Source organism: Orycteropus afer, unplaced genomic scaffold (genome assembly GCF_000298275.1).
Source record: "Orycteropus afer afer isolate SDZICR_OR568_19922 unplaced genomic scaffold, OryAfe1.0 scaffold00436, whole genome shotgun sequence".
NCBI classification, from domain to species: Eukaryota; Metazoa; Chordata; class Mammalia; order Tubulidentata; family Orycteropodidae; genus Orycteropus; species Orycteropus afer.
In genome coordinates, this window is record NW_006922023.1 from 1,007,085 (window position 1) to 1,029,136 (window position 22,052).

The 22,052-nt window shown below is 39.5% G+C and overlaps 1 protein-coding gene across 1 annotated transcript in view; it reads right to left on the reverse strand.

Annotated features, from left to right (window-relative positions):
• The window catches only part of XKR4 (XK related 4), a 754,531-nt gene that overhangs the window by 559,549 nt on the left and 172,930 nt on the right, over positions 1-22,052 (reverse strand). The gene's annotated exons all lie outside the window — the stretch shown is intronic.

The window sequence follows — 22,052 nt, forward strand, 5'->3', positions numbered from 1 at the left end:
AGAAAGGATCAATCCCTGGAGATGTATATCATGTTTGATGAAGTAGAGGGTCAGCAAAAAAGGGGAAGACCCTCAATGAGATGGTTTGGCACAGTGGCTGCAACAATGGGTTCAAGCAATAGTAAAGACTGTGAGGATGGTCCAAGACCAGGCAGTGTGTCATTGTGTTGTACACAGAGTGACTATGAGTTTGAGCCAACTTGACAACACCTAACAACAACAACAAACAATCATAAATTGCCCTTATCCTACAGTGTACAATTATTTTTTAGCAAATTGTATTTTGTTGTTAGTATCCCCAAATTTTTGAATAGACAATCTACTTCACATATGTTTGTAGGCAGGTACAAGAGCAGCATGAACACCACCAAACAATTTGGTTAAGAATCTGGTGCTCAGAATGTATCCAAGCATACCGACAATCAGGAAGACGGCACAGGGCTGAGCAATGTTTTGTTCTGTTGTAAACAGGGTCACCAAGAATCAGAGTTGACCCAATGGCAACTGACAATAAAAAGAAAAATGTGAAAGGGAGCTAATGCTGGAAAATACCATTACCACAACTGGTATGCCCATGTATACTTTTGTGGTCACTGTATATTTAGAGTGCCTTCACATCTAGGGAGTTAATTTCTAGTACCATATTGCACAATATTCTGTTGCAATCCATAGGGTTTTCATTGGCAAATTTTCAGTAGATCACCAGGCCTTTCTTTCTAGTCTGCATTGGTATTTAAGCCCCTTTGACTGACCCCCATGGGTGACATGGGTGGTATTTGAAATAATGATGACATAGTTTCCAGTATCACAGCAATATACAAGCCACAACAGTACCACAACTAACGAGTGGATGGCGGCATCCTCTCCTTACCCCACTTTAAATTCTGACCTTTATCTATTCTCCGGACCCTAGAGACTTACACTACTCAATTTTTAACACCACTTCATATTATGATTTGTTGCTTACAAATTGTGAATTAATTTCACATACATATCTTTTCCAGTGAATCCAAAGCTCCAGAAAGGCAGGAATTTTTTTATCACAAAAAATTTTTGGTAGCAAAGTACCCTGTACACAAGTGTCTAATGGGCACTTATTAGTACACAGATTTTTCTGACAACTGGGAAAATTTGGTGGTCTTTCTCTCCAGCTTGGTGGCTCTCAATCTTGGTTACATATTCAAATTACCTGGGGAGATTACAAAATACTGGTGTCTAGGCCCCATCAAGTAATATTTACTTATTTACATATTACTTGGTTCTACAATCAACACCAATGGAAGCAGCAGTCAAGACATCAGATGACGTATTGCTTTGGGCAAATCTGCTGCAAAGGACCTCTTTCAAGTGATGGAGAGCAAAGATGTCTCCTTGAAGACTAAGGTGCATCTAACCCAAGCCATCGTATTTTCAATCACCTTTTATGCATGTGAGAGCTAGACAATGATTAAGGAAGACCGAAAAAATGTTGATGCTTTTGAGTTGTGGTGTTGGAGAAGAATGCTAAGAGTACCATTGACTGCTAAAAGGACTAACAATCTGTCCTGGAGGAAGTGCAGCCAGAATGCTCCTTGGAAGCAACAATGGTCAGACTTTGTCTCACCAATTTTGGTCATGTTGTCAGAAGGAACCATTCCCTGGAGAAGGATATCATGCTTGGTAAAGTGAAGGGTCAACAAAGAAGGGGAAGGCCTTCAACGATATCGAAGGGCACAGTGGCTGCAACAATGAGCTCAGGTATAGCAAGGATTGTGGGGCTGGCACAGGACTGGGAAGTGTTTTGTTCGGCTGTGCATAGGGTCGCTATGAGTCAGAGAAGACTCAACTACACCTAACAACAACAGCTCCTATCACCAAAGAAGTGGTTTCCTCAGTCATTTCAAATGCCAGAAATTTAAGGATAAGCCTGCCACGATGGCTGGTTTCCAGGAATCTCCCTAAAGGTCCAGGTGGAGGACTAGGACAGCTGCTCTGCAGACTTCATCAGCTCTCCTGGTCCTTGTAAAAAAGTGTTTGCATTTGAGTTCAGGAACAGTCTCATTTCTTTTTTCACATCTTCATCAATGATGATACACTGTAGTTTCATCAGAAACAAAATTACATCCTACTCAAACCAAAGCACTATTATAACTTAGAAGAGCCACAAGTATGCTGAGACCCTTGATCAGGACATGGGGCTTCAGGGGCCACACACCAGAGGCTTCCAGATATAAATGGTAGCAAGTTTCAGGTGTGTGTTGATGTGTATCTGGAGAACCTTACCAGTAAGTAAGATGCTGAACCATAATCATGGTGGATGTGAGAGGCATAAAGGTTGTATCACTGGTAAGTATGGAAATGTCAATTAGTCACCTGAAGGAACCATTCAAATCTATGGAGGACACACTTGGAAAGAGCCTCGTCTCTGGGCCACACTCACTGAAGTCTAGAAACTGCATTGTTCAGCCCTTTCTGTAAGCCTCCTAAGGTAGCTCCCAACCTCCCCTGGTAGCTAGCCACCTCAGTTCTATAAATCACTTCACTTCTGGTAAGGCCACGAGCCAACTGGCTGTAATGACATATCGAACCCTGGGTCTCTCATGCCCTCAGCTGATTATATATTCACTAGTTTTTAAAAGGCAAGCCCAAGCTATTGAGTACCTTCAAATTTGGAACTAATTCCCTGTTAGGGTTTCTTCCTTATTAGACTCTGAAATAGCTGTTGGCATCCATTCATTTCTCTTCACACTATTTGGCTAAATGGGAAGAATTCTCAAAAATTGCTATTCATTAATGGAGGTAATAGTGAGCAAAGCTGATATCAAAGTCTCCATTTTCTAAATAAATAAACCATGTCTTAATTTTAGCAACCAAACAATGGTGCTTCTTTTTCAGAGAGCACATTTCCCTAACAACATAAACAGAGCCCCTATTTGTAGAACATGATACTGATTGGAAACCATCACTTCCTAAAAATAGTAGACTTTATAGGCAAAAAAGAAGCTGCACAAACTCAATAGGAATCCATGTGTGATTTCAGTATCTTTCCAGAGCCATCTGAGTACTGGCATTCATTTGGTCATGCAGTCATCCCTCATTTCACACTGAACACTGGAAAATTCCAGAAAAAGGCTTAAAGCCCCATTCCCTAAATCTCATAATTTACAAGGCTTCCAAATCACCACAGATAGTGCCGATGTAAATAGCAAGTTCCCCTACAGACAATTTAAGAGGTGAAGCCATGGGGTGGGGGTGTGCTGCCCACCTCCCAGCAGCTGTGTAGTCTTGGATCAATTACAAAAATTATTCAGGTCTCAATTCTCCCAGAAATACTATGAGAAAAATGACACATTTTAAATTATTCTGGAGTCCAAGAGGACAGGGATATATAAGTGTAATATGGCATTCTCCTTACTGTTGGGTTAAACTAAGCATGCATTATAACACCATGGGCTCTGTCTACCATGCCAATTATTGGCACAGAAATGTTCCAATGATGTGACAATATTTCTGATGCATTGTCTTCTCAATTCTACTGCAGCTACAAATATTTTTTGAGAGCCTCTTTATTTGCCTGCACTATTCTAGGCTCTGTTGATACATATATTGAACATGAGAAAGTCGGATTATTCTTTATTTCTTCAAGACTTTTAACTAGATGATACAATGTCAATTTTACTAATTTGATTTCCTTTTTGTATTGTGGTGAAAATATATACAACCAAACATTTGCCAATTCAACAATTCAGTGTAATTGTATTTACTTTTATATTCACATTTGTTTCATTATCCCTTCTGAAACCAATAATAAAATAATAATAATAATAAACAGCTGCAGTGGAGTTGATTACAACTCACGAAGACCTCAGGTGTTGCAGAATAGAGCTGCTTCCATAGGATTTTCAGTGGTGGGGACCTTTTGGAAGCAGATCTCCAGGACTTTCTTCTGAAATGCATCTGGGTGGGTTAAAACTGGCAACCTTTAGCTTAGTAGTCAAGTGTTTAACCATTTACATCACTCACAGACACCTCTGCTGGCATGTAGCCACAGGTCACAGCGCTCCTTGCCTGGGTTTCACCACCCTCCCACCTCCACCACCTTTTCCTTTTGTGTCAAAACCCCCGGCAGCACTTACTAGCCTGGAGCAGACCCTTTCTTACAGCAACTGAGTAACTAAATGCCAGATCAGATTTCTCCGACTACTCAGAGAAAGTGTGGTGCCTTCATCCCCATTAAGTAGTCTTGCTCTCCGCAAAATGACAGCTTGGTGCCTCCAGCAGCCTTTGAAAGAACCTCACCCAGCCATGCAGATGATCCTGGGATATTTTTAGTCAGCTCCTCATGAATCCTGACAATGAGGCTAGTTCCTTGATGAGGTGCTTTGGCAACAAGTAGAGTCTCAAAGCTCATTCCCTTATGGGACTGCACAAGTTAGACAAGTACCATTCTCTCCAATGAAGAGTCCAATTCAGGTGCCTTGGGTCAGCAAGGCCTTTAGACCCATATTCTGTAATTGCTGGGCACCCTTCCTTATACCATGTGGCCAGTAACACAGGGGAGCAGTAGGGTCAGGTGGAGACAGCAGCTACTAGGTTTGGACAGACCTATGCTTGTGCTGAGATCTGCCACTGCCTGGCTATATGGCTTGGGGCAAAGCACTTATACTCTCTGGGCCCCAAACACCTTTGCAAGGTTGTTCAGAGGCTAGTATGTTATTGTTATGTACCATTGAGTCGGACCCGACTCATAGCGAACCCTCCTTGGGTTTCCAAGGCAGTATCACTATGGAAGTAGATTGCCCCATCTTCCTTCCGAGGAGTGGCTGGTAGGTTTGAACCGCCAGCCTTCTGGTTAGCAGTCAAGTGCCTTAGGCACTAAGCTACCAGAGCTCCTAACAGTATAGTACTTGATATATGGAAATTTCCCTTACTCATTCATAATAAATATAGCAACCCCACATGAATATGTGGTTGTACTTTCACCAAGGATTTTAAATTTCTGTTTTAAAAGCTTTAAACAAAGCATCTTAAAAATGTTGCATTACTTTTCACGTCCTTAAAAAGTTTCACCAAATTTTGGGTTCGCAAGGGCAAATATAAGATGGGGATCAAGATATGATTTACTTAAGTCATTATCAGGCTAGGGAATTTAGGGTAACAACCCAATTAGTTGTAGAAAAGAAAAAATTAAAAAAGCAGTGTTATTTATATCTAGATTTCTATTAAAAGAATAAGAATGAATTGGAAAGAGGGAGAATGAGTTAGCATCTGTTAAGTTGGTATAAAATGAAGGAAAGAAGGGTGACCTTCAGAGCTTCCTTCAGATTGTCTGACTCTGTGCAGTACACAAGTGTCATATGATTAAGTACTAGAGTGTTGGTCAAAGAGTATTTCTAAGACTAGGGCCAAATGGGAGATTGGTCTAGAGGCATCAATGTTATGTTTGATTGATGCAAGTTTAGTAACTGGTAATACAACAAATACAGAAAGAAGGTGTATGGAAGGAAAATAATTCATATTATTATCCAACCTTTTATTACTATAAATTTTGAATGTCACGAAAGAGAAATCATAGTCTTATTGGCTACCATTGCAGTTTGGTATTCTCAGATGCTGCCATTGATGCTTTGGGTTAATAAACTGTAAGTCCATGAGAGTCCCTGATGATTCCGTTCAACCACTGTCTCATTCACTTTCTTATATTTGATATCTGATTTTCTTTGGCTCTATGACTCTATCAGTGGGCTATATCCACAAACCTCCTTCTTAGGTAATACATTGCAAGTGTAGGATGCTCTTGAATATCATTTAGTAAGAACTATCCCTAACCACAGCAACGTGAATAGCTGCAAAAAGTTGGGTTTTGTTACTTTATGTACAAAAAGATACATTTTGTAATACCTTTAATGTGATTAAAGGAACTAATAAAATTAGCTCCTCATGACCTTTATGTTTGAAACTTTAAAGTGGAATCTGTGCCATGCCAAAGCTTCTGCTAAATTCCTGATTCAAATTACAATAAAAAATTTTTTTGCTAAAGCTCTGCCTAAGAAAAATTAAAAGGCCAAGCTAAAAGTAATTACAATGGCCAAATCAAGTGTTGTTATGAAAATTAAAAGCTTTTCTTAACTGGTAGTATCAAGATATAGTACTCCTTACATCTTTTCATGATGTATGGGAGCAGCTCTACCAGGGCTGCCACTGATTCTGAAAGAGCAGCCATAAATGAAGAGTTAAAATTCTCTGCCTGTAGATATCAACTAGAGTAGGTCTCCATGGACTGAGATCAAACAAAATCATATCTGTGCTTTCCTAAGAGTGACTTTATCAGTCATGAGTGATCATGACAATTATGGTAACTCTCATTTTCTCTACCTGTATTACTTCTATTTTGATGCCAGACCAAAACATAGCTCTAGCTTCTATAACCACTTTATAGAATCAGGTATAGGCTAAATAAAGTCACTAGAGGTAGTAACAGAACAACTTAAAATTGTTAAAGGGGATTTAATTATTACTAAGGGTCTAAGTCAAGTAAAATTATAAATAAAATAGAATCAAGATCACAATATGTAGGGTTCCACTTTTCAATACATTTTACTGTCATCTATTAAAATATTGTAGTAAAATACTGTTTATTGGAAAAAATGGAAGATGAGCCCCCTAGTAGCTGCAACAATGTACTCGAGCATACCAATGATTGTGAAGATGGTGCAGGACTGTTCAATGTTTCATTATGTTGTACATGGGGTAGCCATGAGTTGCCATGAGCTCAACGGCAACTAACAACGGCAACTAACAACAGCAACTTTATTATACAGCTATATTGTCCAATACTAAGTGTCTGCCATTGATGTAGTTGGAGGTGTGTGTGTGTGTGTGTGTCTGTTTGAAATCTATTTCCTGACATACTGTAGAGACCATCAAATGTAGAGTCCAAAGACTTTGTGTAGGGATCCTGTCACTAACTCTGAAACTGTGCAAATCATTAATCTTGGAGGCTTCATTTCCTTATTTGCATGATGGGGTCTAACCTATGAACAGGTTTGTGGTGAAAGTGAAATAAAACAAATATATACAAAACTATTTTGGAAGTTGTATAGCACCTAAAATATGTAAATTATTATTAATGGATATTTTAAATAGAAGGAAATGATGATGAAGTTGATGATGGTAACTAAGATTTATTTAGTTCCTACTGTGAGCCGGACACAACCTTACGTGCTTTAAATGTATTATCTCCTCTCTTAAATGTAATCTGAGATCATATAAAGGGAACTTTGCAGTTTTGTGACCTATGAATACCTGGATTGCTGATTTTAACCTCTCTTCTTTAACTTTTTCTTTTATGAAAGTCTGACCCTGCCAGCCACTAGCTTTGGGAAATGCCTTTGACCTCTGTCTTTATGCTGTTACCTTCAGCTCTACAATGGATTATTTTACAATTCTCTATTAGCATGTAAGAAGTGGTACTACAAATGTATTTATTGCCTTAACCCTGTTGCCTACAAAGAGATACATTTTTAATAGCTTCTGTATACATGAGATGAATGTGTGTTTTACTTTTATTTAATTGCTTTGCATACTCTTTCCAACTGCAGGGATCTCAGGTATTTATAGCGGGTCCAAAGACTGTTAGTTTGGTAGGCTTCAGGTCAAATTATATTTTCTGCAGACACCAAGGCACATACTATGTTTTACCATCAGTAGTGCCCAAGAAATTTGACTGCAAACCAGAAGGCTGGCAGTTCAAACCCACCAGCCACTCCTCAGAAGAAAGGTTAGGCAATCTACACCCATAATGATAGTGCTTCAGAAACCCAAGAAGGGGTCGCTATGAGCCGGATACAACTGGTTGGCAGTGAGTTTGGTTTATAGAGGGTTGTGTTTGTTATGCTTGTCTTAATGTTTCAAAAGGAATAACCACTGACATTTATGCAGATTAGGTATCATACAACTGTAGAGGGATTACTCACACTGTAATAATTATTAATCTATTATAACTTTCTTTCATCGAAAATTCATGCTCAATAAGAATGCCCCCAACTCAGAAGGATAAGAAACAGGACATGAAGCGATTCCCAAATGTGGTGAATATACTGGTAGTGTGTAGGGGAAATGTATGTGGTAGGGTTGCAGAAAGACCTGAATAAAGAACAGGGATCTGAGACAAGCTAAAAATAAGGATACTACAGATAAAGGATGTGAAAAGGGTAGCAAGAAGTATGTTGTTGTTGTTGTTGTGTGCCATCGAGTCAGACCCGACTCATAGCAACCCCTCCTTGGGTTTTCAAGGCAGTATCACTACAGAAGTAGATTGCCCCATCTTCCTTCAGAGGAGTGGCTGGTGGGTTTGAACCGCCAGCTTTCTGGTTAGCAGTCAAGTGCCTTAGGCACTATTCTACCAGAGCTCCTACCAACAAGTATAGGGACTATGAAAGCATAAGAGTCTCATCAGAGAATAGAAAGAGGAACATAAACCAATAATTTGCCTCCAGCAGCACTGTGGTTGCTCTGAGGAAAGTGGAGTACAATTCTCAACTTGGCCAATAGGGGTCAACCTTTGGTCATTCCAAGACCTCTCTAAGGATTCCTCTGATACTACTACTCCCCTCTCCACTTCAATCCTTTCAGGGTAAATAATGTAAAGGAACAGACCTATGGAATAAGAAGAGACTAGAAAGGCTATTTCAGAGTCCATGACTTGGGGAGCACCATGTCACTCTGAGCCTGCCACCAAGAAAATCCACAGGGTTTTACGTGGCCAGTGGTTACCCTTCAAATGGAGATCCAAAGCTTCTGAGCACAGTTCCCACAGCCCTCTTCAACCTTGTAACTCTCCCCTTGCCCTAGACTGGCCTCCAATCTCATTTTAGAATGTGTTACCCTCAATCAAGAAAATTTTCCTGCTAATAGCTCTTTTCATCCCATTTACTCCCACAAATCTAGGCAGATTAAGGACTCCACAACTAAAGATGAACAGAACTATTACTGTATTCTTTAACATGTGTACAATTTACTTGTACCACACCATCTATTATATTGATCTATAACAGGTAACAGAAAACTCTACAATTTGCCCCACATCTGCTTCAATAACCCAAGAGTCTAATTATTCCCATGGCTCTATATTACAGGTTAATTTTGATCCACTGTGGAAATCCAGTGTTGGTTTTTCTTTTCAATCCACTATGTTTTATTTTTTTCTCCAAATAGTCACAATAGACCAAAAGTATGGCACATCAGCATCCAAGTCATCATTTTTAATATTTTGATTTAAAACAAAACAAAAGAAAATAAACAAACTAAAAACAACCTCTGAACTTAACCATTAAGGTATATATGGTAGTTAAGATCATGTGTCAACTTGGCTGGTTCTGCCTTTGAGTGGCTGGGCAGCTGGATGTAGTTATCCCCCATGATGAGACTAGTAATCAACTCCATGGTGGAATCTACTGTGAGCAGCTGAGTAGCTGCTTTAGGGATATGGTCTGCTTCCAGTATATAAGAAATGCTTGAACCCTGCATGTAGCCAAGTCATTGTTCAGTAGCCTTCCATGCTCTGCCAATCTTGGGACTTTTAATGGATTTGAATTAGTGGCCTGCCATTTTGTTTGGTAATATTGGGACCGTGCCTTTTTATTTGTCAACTTTGGTTGGGTTTGTCAGCTTAGCAGCCAGCAGCTGCCTGAGAGAAGAAAAGCCTCCAGCTTCAGTCGGCCAGGAGCAGGGGACAGAACTAGAGCCCAAGGTTGAGGGGCTTTCACCCAGCCCCTAGAGCCTGGCATTTTGAACTTGGACTCCTAGCCTCCAAACTGTGAAAGAATATCCTTTTTATTAAAGCTATCCCATTTGAGGTCTATTCCTAACAGAGCAGCACTAGGTAACCAAAACAGAATGCTTAATGGATTTATATTAGAAGTCACTTGTGACTATAATTCTTTGTGGAATCGATAACACAAGATTGTCAACATGAAGAAGTTAGATTTGCAAGAATTGCATTAAAAAAAAGAAGAAGAAATGAAAATGTAAGCATGGCCTAATCCTAAGTATGACAGTGTGAGTTTATATAAAGACTGGATGACTTATTAATAACTATTTACTTAGATATTAAAGCAATACCCATTGGACTCTTTAAATGAATGTACAAGGGAAAGGCCAGATCATCCTTTTTAAGTAAAAGGCAGGTCCTGAGCATTGAGAGACTCTAATAGCCTAAATTGATAAATGAAGGTCTCAAGGTCTAATGGGATAGATCTGGTTTCGTATAAAACTTAAGTGACTAAATCAGTATACATAAATGGAACAAGCATAAGCATACAAAAAGTTGGGCACTGGGCAACCCTTTCTCCACCCTGTACTCACACATGGTCTCAGGATTTAGCAGTTGAAAAGGAGAGGTCCAAGCACTGGCAAAGCTGAGAAAATCTGTAGTTCTAGAGATGGAGTGGCGGATCTTCATCAACCATGCAGTATATGAAGATTCATCAGAACTCATGCAACAGTATAGAGAGGAACTGTCCTTTTCTTACTATAAATCATTGAAACCTAGAAATTATTTTCTGTGTATAACTGGGCATATTAAAACCTTGGTGAGCAAAATTCTTAACAATGTTTCTTCCTCTGAGTTCAGCCATTCCAATCTCCTGCTCCTACTCCCGTATCCTCAGGATAAGGAAAAATGCATGAGCAGCCACTGAGAGCAAACCTTCACAGGCCCTTTTCATAAAATTTCTTATAAACAGCCACTTTAAAGGGTTTTAATAAAGATACGGGTGAAAGTAAATCTGTTTCTTCAGGTTGCTGTTATTGTTGTTAGGTGCTGTTGAGTCATCTCCGACTCATAGTGACCCTCTGCCCAGCAGAACGAAACACCACCCAGTCCCGTGTAGTTCTGCAATCCCTGCAATAATTTAGCCCATCGCCACAGCCACTGTGTCAATCCATCTCATTGAAGGCCTTCCCCCTCTTTCGTCGACCATCCACCTTACCAAGCACAGCATCCTTCAGGGAATGGTCCCTTCTGATAACATGACCAAAGTAAGTGAGACGAAGTATGGCCATTATCGCTTCCAAGGAGCATTCAGGCTGCACTTCCTCCAGGACAGATTTGTTAGTTCTTTTAGCAGTCCATGGTACTTTCAGCATTCTTCACCAGCACCACAACTCAAAACCATCAACTCTTCTTCGGTCTTCCGTATTCATTGTCCAGCTCTCACATGCATACGAAGCAACTGAAAATATCATGGATTGTGTCAGGCACACCTTAGTCCTGAAGGAGACAACTTTGCTCCTCACTACTTGAAAGAGGTCTTTTGCAGCCTACTTGCCCAGTGCTATATGTCATCTGATGTCCTGACTGCAGCTTCCATTGGTGTTGATTATAGAAACAAGCAATGTGAAGTCTTTGACAACTTCCATCTTTTCTCCATTTATCATGATGCTGCTTATAGGTCCAGTTGTGAGGGTTTTTGTGTTCTTTACATTGAGGTGTAATCCATACTGCAGACTGTATTCTTCAACCTTCATCAGTAGGTGCTTTAAGTCATCCTCACTTTCAGCAAGCAAAGTTGTGCCATCAGCGTATCACAGGTTGTTAATGATTCTTCCTCCAATCTTGATGCCACATTCTTCTTCATATAGTCCAGCTTCTTGGATTATTTGCTAAGCAGATAGATTGAATAAGTATGGTGAAAGATGCAACCCTGACACACTCCCTTCTTGATTTTAAACCATGCAGTGTCCCCTTTTTCTGTTCAAATGACAGCCTCCTGGTCTACAAACAGGTTCTGCATGAGTACAATTAAGTGCTCCGGAATTCCCATTCTTCTCAATGTTACCCATAATTTGCTGTGATCCACACAATCAAATACTTTTGCATAGTCAATAAAACACAAGTAAACATCTTTCTGGTATTCTTTGCTTTGAGCAAAGATCCATCTGACATTAGCAATGATATCCCTTGTTCCATGTCCTCTTCTGAATCCAGCTTGCACCTCTGGATGTTCTCTGTCAATATACTGCTGCAATCATTTTTTTTAAATTATCTTCAGTATGATTTTACTTGTGTGCAATATTAATGATATTTATTGTTCAATAATTTCCACATTCTGTGGGATCACCTCTCTTTGGAATGGGTATAAATATGGATCTCTTCCAGTCAGTTGGGCAGGTAGCTGTCTTCCAAATCTCTTGGCATAGCTGAATGAGTGCCTCCAGTGGGGCATCCGTTTGTGGAAACATCTCAATGAGTATTCTGTCAACTCCTGGAACCTTGTTTTTCACCAATTCCTTCAGTGCAGCTTCAACTTCGTCCTTCAGTACCATTGGTTCTTGATCATACGCCACCTCCTGAAATGGATGACAATCTACCAGTTATTTCTGGTACAGTGACTGTATATTCCTTCCATCTTTGATTGATGTTTCCTGCAGGATTCAACATCTTGCCCGTAGAATCTTTAAATATTGCAACTCGAGGCTTCATTTTTTTCCTCAGTTACTTCAGCTTGAGAAATGCTGAATATATCCTTCCCTTTTGTTTTTTTAACTCCAAGTCTTTGCACATTTCATTATAGTAATTGGCTCTGTCTGCTCAAGCTGCTCTTTGAAATCTTTTGTTCAGCTCTTTTATCTTGTCAGTTCTTCCATTTGTTTTGGCTACTCTCCACTCAAGGGCAAGCTTCAGAGTCTCTTCTGTCATCCATTTTGGTCTTTTCTTTTTTTTCTCTTCTTTTTAATGACATCTTGCTTTCTTCATGGATGATGTTCTTGATGTCATCCCACAATTTTTCTGGTTTTCGGTCATTGGTGTTCAATGCATCAAGCCTACTTCTTTAGATTGTCTCTAAATTCAGGAGGAATATATTCAAGATCATATTTTGGCTCTCATGGAATTGTTTTAATTGTCTTCAATATCAAGTTAAAGTTGCATATGAGCAGTCGATGGTCTGTTCCACAATCAGCTCCTGGCTTGGTTTTGGCTGAAGGTATTGAGCTTTTCCATCACCTCTTGCCACAGATGTAGTCAATCTGATTCCTGTGTATTCCATCTAGTGAAGTCTATGTGTATAGCCACTGTTTGTGCTGTTTAAAAAATGTTTGCAATGAATAAGTGGTTGGTCTTGCAAAATTCTATCATGCAATCTCCAACATTATTTCTGTCACCAAGGCCAAATTTTCCAACTACCAGTGATTCTTCTTTGTTTCCAACTTTTGCATTCCAGTCACCAGTGATAATTAGCACATCTTGATTGAACATTAAGTTAATTTCAGACTGTATGAGTTGATAAAGAAATCTTCAATTTCTTCATCTTTTGCTTTGGGGGTTGGTGGATAAATTTAAATAATAGTCATATTAACTGGTCTTCCTTGTAGGCATATGGATATTATCCTATCACTGAGAGCACTGTACTTCAGGACAGGTCTTGAAATATCCTTTTTGATGATGAATGACATACCATTCCTCTTCAAATTGTCATTCCTAGCATATGGTTGTCTGATTCAAAATGGTTAAAACAAGTCCACTTCAGCTCACTAATGCCTATGATATCAATCTTTATGTATTCCATTTCATTTTTGACAACTTCCAATTTTCCTAGATTCATACTTTATACATTCCAAGTTCTGACTATTAATGGATGTTTGCAGCTGTTTCTCCTCAATTTGAGTTGTGTCATGTCAGCAAATGGAAGTCTCAAAAGCTTTACTTTATCCATATCAGTAAGGTTGGTTCTACTCTGATGATGCAACACATCCTCAGTCTTATTTTGAGAGCCTTCATCCTAAGTGGCTCGTCCTCCTACATTGTATCAGACAGTGTTTCTGGGCTACTGATACAGTTGCCTAGTGCTTCTCTGCTATTCATAAGGTTTTTCCTGGACAGTTCTCTGAGAAGTGGATGACCTCCTCCTTCTTCCTAGTCTGCCTCAGTCTGCAAGCAATGCCAAAACCTGTGTACCATGTGCAACCCCACTGGTGTTTGAAACACCAATGGCACAGCCTCAAGCCTCACAGCAACACACTACCACAGTATGACAAACCGATAGACAAGTTTGTCTCCCTTAGCTGTTCAAAACCTCTCTACCCTCCCCTTACCTGGATCCTTGCTGCTTGCTCGCTCTGTCCTGGATGCCTTGGCTTTCCTTTCCTTTCTCCTCTGCTTCTCCTGCTGCTTGTGGGGTGGTTTCTGGGTCTCTTCCCTTACCTGGATCCTTCTGTTGCTTGCTTGCTTGCTCTGTCCTGGACACCCTGGCTTTCTTTTCATTTTCCCTCTTTTCCTGCTGCTTGCGGGGGTGGGGCCTAGGTCCCTCCCATTACCTGGATCTCTCTGCCATTTGCTCACTCTGTCCTGGATGCCCTGGCATTACTTTCCTTTCCCCTCTGCTTTTCCTGCCCTTTGGGGGCCTGTTTCTGGTAGATTTGGAATTTATTGGGTTTAGTGATTCACTAAGGAGCCCTGGTGCTACAGTGGTTAAAGCACTTGGCTGCTAACTAAAAGGTTGGTAGCTTGAACCCATCAGCTGCTCTTTGGGAGAAAGATGTGACAGTCTGCTTCTGTAAAGACTTCCAGCCTTGGAAACAGTATAGGACAGTTGTACTCTGTCCTATAAGGTCACTCTAAGTCAGAATCAACTCAATGGCAATGGGTGTGGTGATTCACTTCCCTTCACATTTAACTCTGGAAAAGTGAGTGATTCTACTAAGGATGAACTTTTGGTCTTAGTTCATGAGTACCTTTGACTAACAAAACTAAAGTTATTCATGGAATATAGAATGTGATTTTATTTATTTATAATACGAATGAAGTGCCTGCTAGGTAGATTCTCAAGTTATGTTGCTGTTGTTATTAGGTGCCATCAAGTTGATTCTGACTCATAGCATCCCTATGGACAACAGAACGAAGCAGGTACTGTTGCCTGGTATGGTGCAATCCTCATAATTCCTGCTATGCTTGAGCCCATTGTTGCAGCCACTGTTTCAATCCATGTCATTGAGAGCCTTCCCCTTTTTCTCTGACCCACCATTTTACTAAGCATGATATTCTTCTCCAAGATTGGTCCCTTCTGACCACATGATCAAAGTGGGTGAGATGAAGTCTGGTCATTCTCTCTTTTAAGGAGTATTCTGGCTATACTTCTTCCAAGAGATTTATTCAAGCTATGTGGACACTCATTTCTAATTCCTTCTCCTTTTCCTGTTAATGAGATTTACACTAATTTAAACTCAGCATAAATTATATCACAATCAGATGGTAGCAGAAAGGAGATTTTATAATAATTAGGACCATAAATTCTGACAAACACAAATATTCATACATAAGGTATACTTCAGCAGACATCATTTAAGAAGTTTCAGGACATACACATCTTTGGAAAAAAGTTAAAAAAAACATTGTTCAGTTGGCAGGTAAAGTTCTATCTTTTCCATATTATGCTAGCCTCTTTAACTTGATATGTTCATTCTTAGGAATAAAATGGAAATAAACCAAGGAAGTTTAATAGGAGTCACAATGTCATTGAAATCATAATTAACTTATCTACTCAGGAGTCAGGGAGACCAAGTAGAGTAGAATGGAGTAGTTCACAATTCCAACCCTTTGTATGTAAACTTGTACTGTTGTTGTTGTTGTTGTTATGTGCCATCGAGTTGGCCCCGACTCATAGCGACCCCTCCTTGGGTTTCTGAGGCAGTATCACTACGGAAGTAGGATTGCCCAACCTTCCTTCTGAGGAGTGGCTGGTGGGTCTGAACCGCCAGCCGTCTGGTTAGCAGGCAAGTGTCTTAGCCACTATGCTACCAGAGCTCGTAAACTTGTACTATGAATTAGTTATGTGTTTAGATTTCCAGTTCAAAACCAAAGTAACATAAAAGATTTGTGTATACTATCACCTAGCACTGAGCTGATAAGCCATATACTTTTGTTGAACAAATAATACTAAATGCAACACAACACATGGCCATCGAGTCGGATCCAACTCTTGGTGATCCCTTCTTGGGTTTCCAAGTCAGTGTCACTACAGAAGTAGATTGCCCAACCTTCTTACCAAGGAGTGGCTGGTGGATTTGAACCTCCAGCCTTCTGGTTGGCAGTCAAATGCCTTAGGCACTACACCACCAGAGCTCCCATAAATAATACTAAGTAACACTAATTGAACATGTAGTATAAGCTAGATAGTGTGTTAAGGAGTATACATTCCATTATCTCATTTAACCCTAACAATTCTATAAGTAGTTATTACTGTTATTTTTATAATTATTGCCATTTTAGAGATTGGGAAACTAAAGCTTAGCAAGGTTAAGTATTTGTATGACCAACTTCATACAAATACTAAGCATTGTCACTTAATTGTCACCTATCTAAAGAATCGTGGGGTCGGGATTTAAACTGTAGTACTTTGAGACCACTGGTGGTTGAGTGACTGAATTTTCACCTTCCATGCAGGTGACTCAGATTCTATTCCTGATCAATGCACCTCATATGCAGCCAGCACACCATCTACCTGTCAGTGGAAGTTTACATGTTGCTATGAAGCTGCAGAGCTTCTAGACTAGGAAGAAAGGCCTGGTGATCTGCTTCTGAAAATTAGCCACTGAAAACCCTATGGATCACAATAGTCCAATCTGCAACCAATCATGGGGATGGCTCAGAACTGGGCAGTGCTTGGTTCCATCGTCCATAGAATTTCCATGAGTTGGGGCCAACTGGACAGCAGCTAACAACAGCAACACCATAGCACCAGTTCTCTATATTTGCGTAGCGAACAAACACACATAATTATCAGTGATCTGAAAAAGCACAAAACATCCCAAAACAAAGACAGATGGAAAATAGCAACAACGTTGAGGTCTACCTGAATTGTTGATGTTAATTGCTACGTAGATTAAAAAAAAAAAAAAAAAAATCTACTATTATCCCTAAAGTAAAGCTTTTAAGTTACATTATACCCATTAAAACAAGACAGATTGTCAGATTCCTAAGACATTACTCAACTCCATTAGCACATCCAGCAGGTTCACTAAAGGTCCTTAGTATTTACAGTTTCATGTTCTGAGAATTTTGAGAAACCCCAAATTCACAAAAACAACTATATCATTTCCCCTGATGCTTGGGTTTTCAATGTATTGATTACATTTCCTTAGTTCCATCATTGTTCATAGTAAGTTTTTTTCCCCTCCTCATCACATAGTATTTCCCACTGGACATAAGTCCCTGCATGGCTGACTCAAGTGGAGACCTTTGTGACACTGGGTTGTGATGCCAAGTGGGTTAAGTTCCTGCACTAAAACTCTGCACCAAATGATTCTGATCTGTGTCCTATGAAATCTACAGGAAATCACTGTTCAACTAGTCCCTAGTTGAAATGGTGAATGCCAAATTCATAATTACTAAGGGCTCCTGTATTAAATTGTGCATGACAGATACACATTCTATAAGACCTAAACAAATATTCTCTACCGATTAGGAACTGTGTTATGTAAATGCCAGTTCGTTTTTTTCTTAAGCATAACTAAGAGGAGTTTATCTTTCATCGTAATTACTTCTTTAGTAATAATAGCCCATATAATTGCTTGTTCCCTAGATACTGGCTACTTATTTAATGACAACATAATTACTGATTACAAATATAACAGTTTATTATTTCATTATTATTGTTTTCTTAATCTAGGGAGTACGTTTTCCTTGAAGAAAAGCAAGATACATTATGAAGCACATGGGGTAGGGGGGAAGGGATTCAGTATAAAAGAATTCACAGTTCATTATCTCAGGTGGATCATCTCTGGATATTTAAAGGCAACCCTTGTTTTTAAGTTCTTGGTGATCTGTCATCTCCCTGACTTAATTAAGCACTTTGTTAACATAAATAGAATCTGTAGAAATTGGGAGACGTGGTAAAGTTATATGTTAACTTGGCTGGGCCTGGCTTTTGAGTGGCTGGGCAGCTGGATGTAGTATTCCTCATAAGGAGACTCCATGGTGGACTCTACTGTGAGCAGCTGAGTAGTTGCCTTAGGGATGTGGTCTGCTTCCAGTGTATAAGGAGAAGCTTTGGGAATGGTCTCTAGCTTTTTGACACACTCAGACCCTGCATGTAGCTGAGACTTCATTCAGTAGCCTGCCATGCTCCACTGATCTTGGGACTTTTAATGGACTTGAATCAATGGCTTGCCATGTGTTTTGGTAATATTGGGCTTGTGCCTTTTTACTTGTTGGCCTTGGGTTTGTCAGACTTAGCAGCCAGCAGCTGCCTGAGTGAAGAAAGTCTCCAGCTTCAGTGGGCCAGAAGCAAGAGGGAGAGCTGAAACCCACAGTTGTGCTTTCACCCAGCCCTTAGAGCCTGGCACATTGAACTCGGACTTCTAGCCTCCAAAATTGTAAGAGAATAAACTCCTGTTTATTAAAGCCATCCCATTTGTGGTCTATTCCTGTCAGAGCATTATTAGGTAACCAAAATAGGAGAGAAGACTTTTTTTTTTTTTTAATTTTGTTTATTTTTATTGTGATTTGGGTGAAAGTTCACAGAGCAAATTCACTTTCCATACAGCACTTTGTCCATCCCTCCATGCACTTTTAAGTCTAAACTATCATTCTAAAACTGTTGTTAAGAAAAACACAATTAGCAATTGTGACACCAGGATCAAGCTTGTGCTTATACTGATCTTTTGCATTGTTTTGAGAGGTGAAAAAGCTACTATCTAGCTACCTTATTATCAAGTGGGCTGTTTACCTTTATCTCACTCTATGTGGTACACTGAAAGTCTAAAATTTTAGACACCCCTGTTTTGATGTAAAAATGAAGTATTTCTCAAAGCGAAATATCAATACTCCAGGAATTACCAACCATGTTTGATGAGCAATGTCATGCTTCCATTCTATTAACAGCCTCCATGCAGTTTTTTGAACCTAGAAAGTTCAGGACTTCAGGGACTTAAAAATGATTTGGCTACACTAAGATCAAGAAGTTGGCAAAAATGGCTAGTTATGAATCAATTATCACCCTATATGGGATCAAACTCTTTTCTATTCTCTTGTGGGAAATTTTCAATGTTCATTAATAAATTAATAATCTCTCATTTCAGCTGTGATCACAAGGCACCTATATCTCTTCACCAAACTACATATTTTAATCAGGTACCTTTTACCAAGCCATAGAAAGTAATGGCAAGCCCTTGTTGTTGTTGTTGTTGTTATGTGCCATTGAGTTGGACCCAACTCATAGTGACCCCTCCTTGGGTTTCTGAGACAGCATCACTACTGAAGTAGATTGGCCCATCTTCCTTCTGGGAAGCACCTGGTGGGTTTGAACCTCCAGCCTTCTGGTTAGCAGTCAAGTGCCTTAGCCACTATGCTACCAGAGCTCCCAGATATTCCTGAATTTCAAGCAATGCTCAAATACTTATAGCTGCTCTTCATAAAAAGCTGCTCTAGTTAGACTGTTAGGAGCTCTGGTAGCATAGTGTCTTGACTGCTAACCAAAAGGCTGGTGGTTCAGACCCACCAGCCACTCCTCGGAAGGAAGATGGGGGAATCTACTTCTGCAGTGATACTGCCTTGGAAGCCAAAGGAGAGGTCACTATGAGTTGGTCCTACTCGACGGTACATAATAACAAAAACAGTTACACTGTTACTACTCTAAATATTACATTAATGCATATTCTAGGAAGAACATCTTTTATTAGCTTCTGAACTGTCTTATAATCATTAAAAAGTCATTCACATTATAGGTATTTTCTGTTTGTGTCCATAAGAAAAGTCAGTAGTTAATGACAAAAAGTTTTGTGAAAGGGAGTGTGTGTATAATGGATGTATAGGAGAGTTAAAAGAAGAAATAAAGCAATAGAAGATGACCTGTCAATAGGAATTATTGCCTCAATGCCATTCAGTAGAAGGGGGATTTGTAAACTCAAGTATGTCGATACTGAAAAAATTACTCCAGGGCATTTACAGAGTGATGGATGGGCTTTGGTTTGAAATGATTTTGCAAATGGATTGCCTCAAGCAGTAAAAATAGAATCCTCATATTTCTCTGACCCTCCGCATCAAGCCAAGCTACTAAAAAATAAATTTGCTTTGTGTCACTGCCTAACAACACAATGTCTCAGATTAGCTTATATGTAAAAACTGCTGTTCCACTGTAGTTTTTATTTTATTTATTTAAAAATAAACTGCAAGACATCTAAGATGCAACAATTGGTCTTTCCTCATCCAGAGCAAAGAAGAGTGCAGAAAATCAAAATAAAAAAGTATACATTTAACGTAAACCACAAGTAAGATGAAGTTAGATGAACCATAAGTGTTGTTGTTATGTGCCATCAAGTCAGACCCCTCTCAGTTTCTGGGACAGTATCACGATGGACGTACATTGCCCAAACTTCCTTCCAAGGAGTGGCTGGTGGGTTGGAACCACCAGCCTTCTGGTTAGTAGTCAAGTGCCTTAGGCACTACGTTACCAGAGCTCCTTAATTCTAATTAGTGATTTAAAAAAAGAAAAACTCACCAGTGATTAAAAAAAAAACTCACCACCATTGCGTCAATTCTGACTCATAGTGACTCCCTTTGGGTTTCCAAGATGGTAAATCTTTACAAAGTAGACTGCCCAATTTCTCTTCCATGGTGCAGCTAGTGGGTTTGCCTCTCCAATCTTTTGGTTAGCAGTCAAAGGCCTTCAGCACTATGCCACCAGAGCTCCTTGTAAGTAATGATATATATTCATTTTGGCATGTTCATTAATTAATAGTATGGTATTGATAGTCTTACCATTTTGGAATTAAGTAATTTTTCAGTAATATAACACTATGCTTTAAGAATTATTTAGCCTTAAAAAAGGAAAACCAGAAAGACATCTTTGAAGAATGATTTGAGACATGTAATGAAGATCAAAGACTACAACCTTCAGTATGCATTACACCTCAAAATAAAGAAAAGTCCTCACAACTGAACCAATAGACAACATCATAATAAACAGAGAAAATACTGAAGTTCTCAAGGACTACATTTTATTTGAATTCACAATCAATGCCCATGGAAGCAGCAGTCATGAAATCAAACAATATATTACAAAGGAAAATCTGTTGCAAAAGACGTCTTTAAAATGTTAAAAATCCAAGATGTCACTTTGAGGACTAAGGTGCACATCCAACCTATCTTTTTTTTTTTCTTTTTTAACTTTTTATTGTGATGTGGGTAAATTTTACAGAGCTGATTCATTTTCCATTTTCCATTCAATAGTTCATACACATTTTGTTTTGTGAAGTTGATTACAGTCACCACAATGTAACAGGTCTCTTCCCACTTTCTCCCCATGGTTACCTTTTACCTGTGGCCTTATTTGCATTCTTGCCTTCTCCCTAAACAAATGCTGCCCTTCTGATCTCCCATGGTTGATTGTTCTTAGTGCATCTCCCTGGAGTAACTGTTCAGCTCATAGACCTATTTATAGTTTCCCACTGCCTTCAAGTCGTATCTGACTCACAGTGACCCCTCCTTGGGTTTCTGAGGTGGTAGCTGAGAGGTAAACCATGGAAGTGAGTTCAAGTCCAGGCCTGAAGGGTGACTAAGGGCCATAGTTTCAGGGGTTTCTCCTGACGCTATTCTGCCAGTAACCATGGTATTTTTTATGATTTTGAATTTTGTTTCATACTTTCATACGACTCTATCCAAGATCTCTGATTTTGATCCTTTCTGAGTGGTTGGCATTGGTAGCCTGCTACTATCTAGTTCTGGTCTCAGGGTCATGTAGGCTGAGGTTCCACTCTCCATTAATCTCTTGGACTAACCATTCCATGCACCTTTGATTTTCTTCATTCTTTTTTGCTCCAGATGAAGAGAAACCAATTGTTGCATCTTAGATGGATGATTAAGGCTTTTAAGACCCCAGTAGCTACTCATCAAAGTAGAATATGGAACAATGTTTTGGTGTAATTACCAAAAAAGAAAAAAAAAAAAAACTCACTGCCATCAAGTCGGATCTGACTCACAGCGACCCCTCCGTGGGTTTCCAAGGCAGTATCACTATGGAAGTAGATTGCCCAACCTTCCTTCTGAGGAGTAGCTGGTGAGTTTGAACCACCAGCCT